Here is a 7,889-nt window from a genome sequence, read left to right on the forward strand (position 1 = left end):
ATAATCTTTGTCTCTTTTCGGTATCAGTTCTGATCAGGGTCTTCAATCATACTCAAACATACAGCAAAGACATCCCATATCCTACAATAACATCTCCGCAGCTCTACTGGGTACAACTGCTATACATGCTTACTGTGAGAGTCCTTATGCCAAATAAGGAGCGCCAGTAGTCCAGATCTCATTATTGAAATCTACTACTTGTAGACCACAAAACAGTAGCAGTAGTATTATTGGTGGATAGATGATATAAAAAGAATGTTTGTTTACCTACCTGGCTGTTTGTTTTTGGAGGGATGAGGGAAGAAAAGATTATATCGATTATTGGAAAACATAACAGCACTACTTCCACTAAACATCCCATCTAGGAAATAAAAGAATTCAAACCAGCAGTTCAAGTTTAAATAAAAGTCAATACATTTTTAAATCTATAATTTAGGCTGCTAGCCTTCAAAGACCAAAGCAATTTTTGTTTCTTGCCCCCTCCTCTCCTCTCCCTCCTTTCAATGAAAAACTTGTTGAATTGCAATATATTCAAGAGCGAATATTCATGTTTCCAAGCTAACTTTCAGTCCAGAACTCAATTCCAATTTACAAAACCATCAATTTGTTTCTGATGAAAAAAACTTTTTTCATATAGCCACGTTTAACAGTTAGACTATTCCGAATTAATTTTTTTCGATGCCAAATAGAAAGCTAACAAATAGGAAACGTTCTAAAAAAGGACTGCAACTTCATCAGTGTTTGTCAGAATTTGTTTTCCCTTTCAATAACATAGTGGAAAGCTTCTGGATTTTTTATCAGAGCGCAATAACCTGAATTGCACGCACGACTAAGTCCACTGCTTGTCGGGGAAGCATGATTTCTAAAATTGCATCGAAAGATAAATAATTCGATCCATTTAATGATAAAACCGTAATTCATTTCAATTAAAATATTTTGTACCCTAAAGCTTTTCATTAACTTTTTTGTTCAGCTGTTTCAAAATCAAAACTTTATCTACAAGGTAACTTAATGGCAGTCAATTAAAATTATTCAGGGGAAAACTAAAAACAAAAAATAATTTTAGTTGAAGTGAATCAACAAGAATATAATTTAAGAGTTGGAATTATCGGCTAAAATTTCGAGCCGGAAATTTACAGGATTCGTTACAGCATCTGATGAGATTACTTGGCTCTGATTGAACATGTGATCTGTTTCAAATCTGTTTGTTTATTAGTTATGCAACAAAACTAAGTGTTCTGAACGATATGAAATCAATAATTAGAGAAAATTTCAGTAACGGAAACCGTGAAAGCAAATTCAAGTTTACCTCTACAAGTTCTGTTTATTGCTTGAGGTTTTGTTCACTGACAAAAGCGAAACAATGCGAAACAATGCGAAACAATTGCAGAAATTTAATAGAGTACGATCGTAAAAAGTTGCCCTTCGATAAATTCATTTAGTACAACCGATAGTATAACTTTTTAGTATAACTTTTTGCTTAGTTCTAATGGAAAAAATTAGATGTTAAGCAACCAAGTATAAAACATTTAAGATACTTTTAACGTTTAATCAATCAATTCTTCTAAGAATATTCGCAAGTATAAAGGTAAAAGAAACATAGACTAAAATTTTGTCACAAAGTTGAGAGAGATCAATCTAATGCAAATTATGCATATGATAAGCTTGGCATAGCTTGATAAGGGGCTCTATTTGTTCCACATATACTGGGATAGAGAGATGAGGCTTCGAGGAACCATAGAGAACATGAGAAAAGATGAGAATGGGTTTTAGGAGATGCCCAAGTTCGAGAGCTTATGACCAGTTTGTGTACTGGTTGGCACACTAGGCCTGCAAGTAAGAGATGCTGATTCAAATCCATTACTGGTCCATTTTCACACTAGTTGAACCTTCATGGATCTCCTAACAGTTTATAGACCCAGGCCCTATTCTCTGAGTTAAACCGCAGAAGAAAGACAAGACAGCTAGAAACTGAGACATTGGTGATGCGTAATTTAAGGGGGAAGTCAGAAGGTTGAGAGAGATCAACCTAATGTAAATTTTGCATAGCAAAAGCTTGACGAAGCTTGACAAGAAGCTCTACTTGTTCAACGTATACTTGGCTAGAGAAATGAAGCCTTCAAGAACAAGAAAAAACATGAGAACTTATTATCAGAGATGCCCAATTCGAGAACTTAAGACCAGCTTGCGTAATGTTTAGCACATTAGGTTTGCAAGTAACCGATGGTGGTCAAATCCAATACTGGTCTATTTTCACAGTAGTTCAGTAATTGCACCTGCACAGCCCACTAACAATTTTTAAAATCATCGGGCCTTCACTTCAAAGAGTTTGCTTCCAATAATGAATTGTGGTAGCAACATTTCATCACAAAAAGAAAGAGAAAAACAGATTTACAAAAAATAACAGAAAGTTAATGTATGAAAACCTGAAGTAAATGTTTCAAAAAAGATTTACAGGACAAGAAAGTACCTACCACAAGTAATAAAAAAATAAATGAATTTTTGATCGGGAAAGAAAATAAAAATTTTTTAATGCCAGATGGTAATAAAGAACCCCATTGCAAAATTACGCAACTGTGCTCCAATTCTCCGTTGCAGAGACTTCCATTTAGTACGACTAATTTGGGTATTTGGTAGTAAACCCTAGAAGGAAACAAAAATACTCTAGCAGGATTCCAGCAGAATCTGGAAATCTCATCTCGCAACCATTTCACTAAGATTTCAGATATATAATATATTTTTGCAATATTTATGTTTATGGCTGTTTCCTTCAATGTGCCAAAACAGGAAAACAAGAAACAAAAAGTAAACAGCAAATATTTGAGAGAAAGTATTAGAAAATATAATAAACTTTAGCTATATATAAATTTATACTGACCAATTAAATACTCAACTTTGAATCTGAGTCCAACAAGGCGGCTCGTTAAGGTGCGTTTGCACACATTGTTCCTACCCTGCTCAATCAAACTTTTGATTTGATTGTCTACCAAAAGAGGAAGAGAAAGAAAACGTTCATAATTTCAAATATTGTATGACAAAAATTTTGTGTATCCAGTTTAAAATTCGCTTTTAACTCAAACCACTTAGCAAATTGGATGATGCCATTGTGGGAAGCTTGAGAGTTGATGCTGTAAGGAGGAAACACAAACAAATTAAAGAAAACAGAATGCGCTATTTACGACCAATGCTCAAAATCTATCTTTTGTTCAACAACTTAAAAAATAATGTCCCAGGAGCATCAGATAATAACTTAAATAACCAATTTGATTTGAATTCCCAAAATATGGGATCTGTCCTTAATGAGATTAATGAAATGCAAAAAACATCTAAACTTTTTGAAATTGATTTCGAAGTCATTAGCTGTCAACTGAAAGCATTAGATGGCTTCACATATAACTTCCAGTTAGCTGTCAATATGTAGAACAAGAAGATTGCGCAATAATTATACCGAACAAAAAGAAATAGTTTTTGTTGTCATCTTGCGACAACAAAAAGAACAAACACGGGCAAAACTCAAAAAGTTGAAAAAATTGAGCCCTATGACAATCTGAATAAATATTCCACGGTAATGTTCCATAATTAGAAGACAAATAGTCGCATTTTTGTTGCTTGTTCATTATTACAAATGTTGAAATCGATTGTTACTAAAGTAGCTGATACAATAAAAAAATATATCAAAATAAAATTATGAATTATGGATAATTATCGAGCTATATCGGCAAAAAAATCAAAAAGTCAAATAAATTTAGAACAAGTTGTCGAAACCTTTAAAATCACAATTTAATCACTTCAAACATTTTTAAAAATATGAATTGCGTATTGTTAAAGCTAAAGAAATGATTTTTCATTAGTCAATAAACGGATAATAGGACAAGGCAGCAAAAAAGAACACCGCAAGCTGAAAAAGATTGAAAAACAAGTTCAGAAAACTGTTCGCACCAAAGCAATAAAAACCATTATTGAAAAAGTACAGTGATAAAAACAAAACTAGATTCTAATTCAAAGGAAAAAACAAGTTCTTTTTGCCAGACTACGCTAAAAGATGACAGAAAGGAGATAAAGTGTGGCAAATCTCAGAAAACTTTTAAAAAAAATTATTTTTTAATCAATGTTTTTTAAAAGAATTTTTATAGCAATCATAAGCTTTGAAATAAAACATGTTAATAATTTAGTTTTTGCAACCTTAGGAAGCCAACTGGACATCTCATTAGTGAAACCAAGTCACGAGCAACATAACAACAAATTCATGTAGAATTGAAACTTAGAAAAAACATAAGATCTTTGTTGAAATACTTTAATTTTTGTGTTTTTTGGCCTTCATTTGCCATATAATTTGATTTTCCATAATTGAGATTTCATCTAAAACCATTTCTTAAAAACTCATTTTTTTCAAAATTACTTAGCCCAATGACAATCTGAATAAATATTCCACGGCAATGTCCCACAATTAGAACAGAACCGGTCGCATTTTTGCTGCTTGTTCAATAAAACAATTATTTAAATCAATTGTTACTAAAGTAGCTAATACTACAAAAACAAAATATCAATTTAAAATTATGAATAATTATCAAGCTGTATTAGCAAAAAAACACTATGTATAAAATTGCAACCTTTTCATAGCTCTCTTGAGAGCTTTTTAGATAGCAAATAAAGCCTTAGATTCATTAGGCTTTGTCTTAAAACCACCAAAAGAGCAACAATTGATGGCAAAACTCAATAATTCATTACAAAACTTATTATAAACTCTTTGCTGTAGCCCCAGAAAACCTTGAGTTTCATTTAGAAAACAAATTATTCGCTATTTGGGCCTCATTTTAACATCAATGGGACATCCCGATGATGGAATCCCCAAATAGAAAGAGACTGTATGCATTTGGGATGAAAAAATTCGAAAAATTAACTAGGACCAAGACTCAAAAATTAACGATGTGACCATAATTGGCTATCACTGCACTGGTTTAAAAAACGCAATTCTGAAAATAATAGCGAAATTGGCGTTTTCGCAGATGAAAAACTCTTTATCTCAATTATATGTGATATATTTTTGACAAATATTGATTCAAATTATCAAAAGGTCGCCAAATTGTTATCTCCAGAAAAATTTCTTAGGAACCAGAAAAGTAAATAGCCTTGATGTGAAAGAAGAAACATTTTGCTGGCAGTTTTTGTGTCTGCACTACTAGTTAATTTGGACAAAGTGGCCAAAAAAAAACATATTTGGTGCCATTTTTCATGAAAAAAAGAAAAAAAAAGTTGATTTTTTTAGCCAAAAATTTTTGTTTAGCCAAAAATTTTAGTTTAGCCAAAAATTTTAGCCAAAAGAGCTGAGCTGCTTCAAAAAATTCAGCAACTGGAATTATTGTTTTTTATTTTTTAGCGTTATAATCAATAAGAATATCGTGAACAACCAATCTTTTCATGTTTTTGCAAAATTGATCAAAGTCTCACAAAAAATTACGAAAAATGTGAGCAAAACAACGGAAGTTAGCTTAAAGTTCACAAAACTTTTAACCTCTTATAAAAATCGTTTTAATTTGATATTCTACGTTTGGCAAATTTTCTGGTAATTCCACTCACAACTCTGTACTATGAATATATCGATCGGCAAAAATTGACTGAACAAAAAACCAGTTGAGTATATAGTGCCTACCACACTAATGTGGGGCGACACAACTTCTCCACCAAAGTAAGTCTGTCCCAACAAAAACTGAGTTTAAAAATTTTGATTTAAAGCAGTGTTAAAGGTAAGCGGTGTTTAGTATAAATTGTGCAATTATGAAAATACGAGAGATTTAGTAAACATGCTTAAAAAACTTTGATTGTCGGTGTTTTCGCAGATTTTGATCACAAAAAAGTTTAAATACAAAAAGTAAAAGAGATTGATGGTATTAAGAACAGATGGAGTGTCGAAATGAACTTAACTTAGAAAGAACTTAAGCAATTTTTTTTCAAACAAAAAATGATAAACAGCATCTGCTAGAAACGAAACATATAAATAATTTGCTTTTAGTTCAGCTTGATTTCAATTAAATTTATCTTTTTACCAATTTGGTTCTCTGAATTTCAGTCCAGAATATGTTGATAAAATCCTTCTGGCTATAATTTATACCGGCTAAATTCAGTTTAAATAGAGCTTACCCGGCTAAGGCGTTAGTTTGTTCAGCTTAAATAATCGCTTCTACTTGACTGCTAACAACTTTTGATCATTTGTTTTTTTTTGTAGCGAATGGCAGCTACCCAGTTAAATTATCTCCTTTTCCTTAAATTTCCGTAAGCTTGATTTGACCCTAATTGAGTTAGGGTAAATTTACCTTAGGTTTATACAAAGTGTACTGTTGTTGCTCCTCTCTACAAATAGTTTCTTTAAATGTTGGACTATATAGAATGCAATTGAAAGTTGTGTTCTACTATTAAGCAAAACATGTGATGAATTCATAAAATTGTGCTTCTCAAAAAACAAATGTTAAATAAAATGAAAGTCACGAAAAAAAATATAACAAAGTCTATGATTTTGAATATTTAGATATCTCTTGTGTACATGTAAAAAAAAGTCAGAACTTTTTTCTTGTTGATCAGGAACACTTTTAATTATCTTTTTTAAAAAAATTTTCTCTACTTTTGATCAATAATGATTGTTTCGTTCCACGCCAGAAAAAATATATATAAGAAGCGAGCTCCAAAAATACTCATTTTACAAATGATTAATGTTGGAAAAACGGTTTCGTTAAAAGTGTCTGAAGTTTATTTTTACCTGAATTGGAACAGTCGCAAAAAAGTAAGTCAAGAAAGAGCTGAGCACGAACCACCAGCAGTCAGCAACTCTTCATTGAAACGGTTTATTAATCAGTTAAAATATCAGATGTTTTTATAACCGTTTAAAGAAAGCAGAGACATAAAAATAACTATTTTTTATGATGAAGGGAATTAAGTCGTTTGAACCAATCGCGTCTCTTTTGAATTCCTCCAATCAGATTGCTTTTTATGTTAGATTGGAATTTTTGTTTCGGAAAGTTGGATGTGAAATTGAGCTATAAAAAGTACCTTTTAAAAGGGGAGTTATCAGTGAGGGTACTTGGTACGGGTATAGAAAAAGGGAATAAAATGGAATAAAGGGGGGGGGGGGGGGTGGAATAGATGGATAGGAAAGAGACCTTATGTCAATTGGTATGAAAGAACAATTTTATTAAAAAATTATATATGCAGGAATTTTAAAGAGGACGTTTTGTTCACGCGCTGACGAGGGAATCTATCGGGCACTGAGTAAGAGGGAGGTTAAGGGGGAGGGGGACTCTAATTGAGATTGGTTAGCCATTACTTTGCCTTCTTTCTCCGTATAAAAGGAAGATAAGCACTTTAAGCTGTTAGAGTAATCTCAGGGCAGGAAAAGAGAGAAATGTGAAGAGTCAATTGGTAAAAAGTATAAAGTAATCTATTACTCTCGATGTAACTAACTTACTAACTAACTGACTTAGTAACCAACTGATGAGATGAACAGCGGGGCAATAGTACAGTAGATCGAAAGACGAAGTAAATCGAAAACGAAAAAAAAATGGACAGTTGATCGCAACGATATTTAATAATGGAATAAACTGAGTAATTAAAGAATACACGATTGTTGTGAATACATGGTCGGTTGTGTTAACTTTTCTTCCGGTTATGATAGATTTATATCACGCCCCACGGGTTGTTGAGGCATGGCCATGGCCCATGAGGCAGTCTCGTGCCGAAAAAATAATTATAATTGTCTTCAAAACCAGTGTTAAAAGTGACATGATTATAGAGCTGAATCAGTACTGAATTTATACTTGCAAACAAACTTGCCCCCGTACTGAAAATGGCTTCATATTACAGGTCCGGGTTGTCATTTGGAATATATTATATACTGTATA

The 7,889-nt window shown here is 32.4% G+C and overlaps 1 protein-coding gene across 4 annotated transcripts in view; it reads right to left on the bottom strand.

Moving 5' to 3' along the window:
- Positions 1 to 7,629, bottom strand: part of LOC142343298 (gamma-aminobutyric acid receptor subunit beta-like) — a 79,597-nt gene extending 71,968 nt beyond the window's left edge. For 2 of the 4 annotated variants that reach the window (XM_075395116.1, XM_075395113.1), the window contains exon 1: positions 6,752 to 7,626. The gene's annotated coding sequence lies outside the window, so the exon portion shown is untranslated. Of the gene's footprint in view, positions 1 to 6,751 lie in introns of all 4 variants that reach the window. The other 2 variants (XM_075395115.1, XM_075395117.1) reach the window with 2 other exon arrangements.
- Between the last annotated feature and the right edge of the window lie 260 nt (positions 7,630 to 7,889).

The sequence above is a fragment of the Convolutriloba macropyga genome, chromosome 7, assembly GCF_964194025.1.
Source record: "Convolutriloba macropyga chromosome 7, txConMacr16.3, whole genome shotgun sequence".
Classification (NCBI taxonomy): Eukaryota; Metazoa; Xenacoelomorpha; order Acoela; family Convolutidae; genus Convolutriloba; species Convolutriloba macropyga.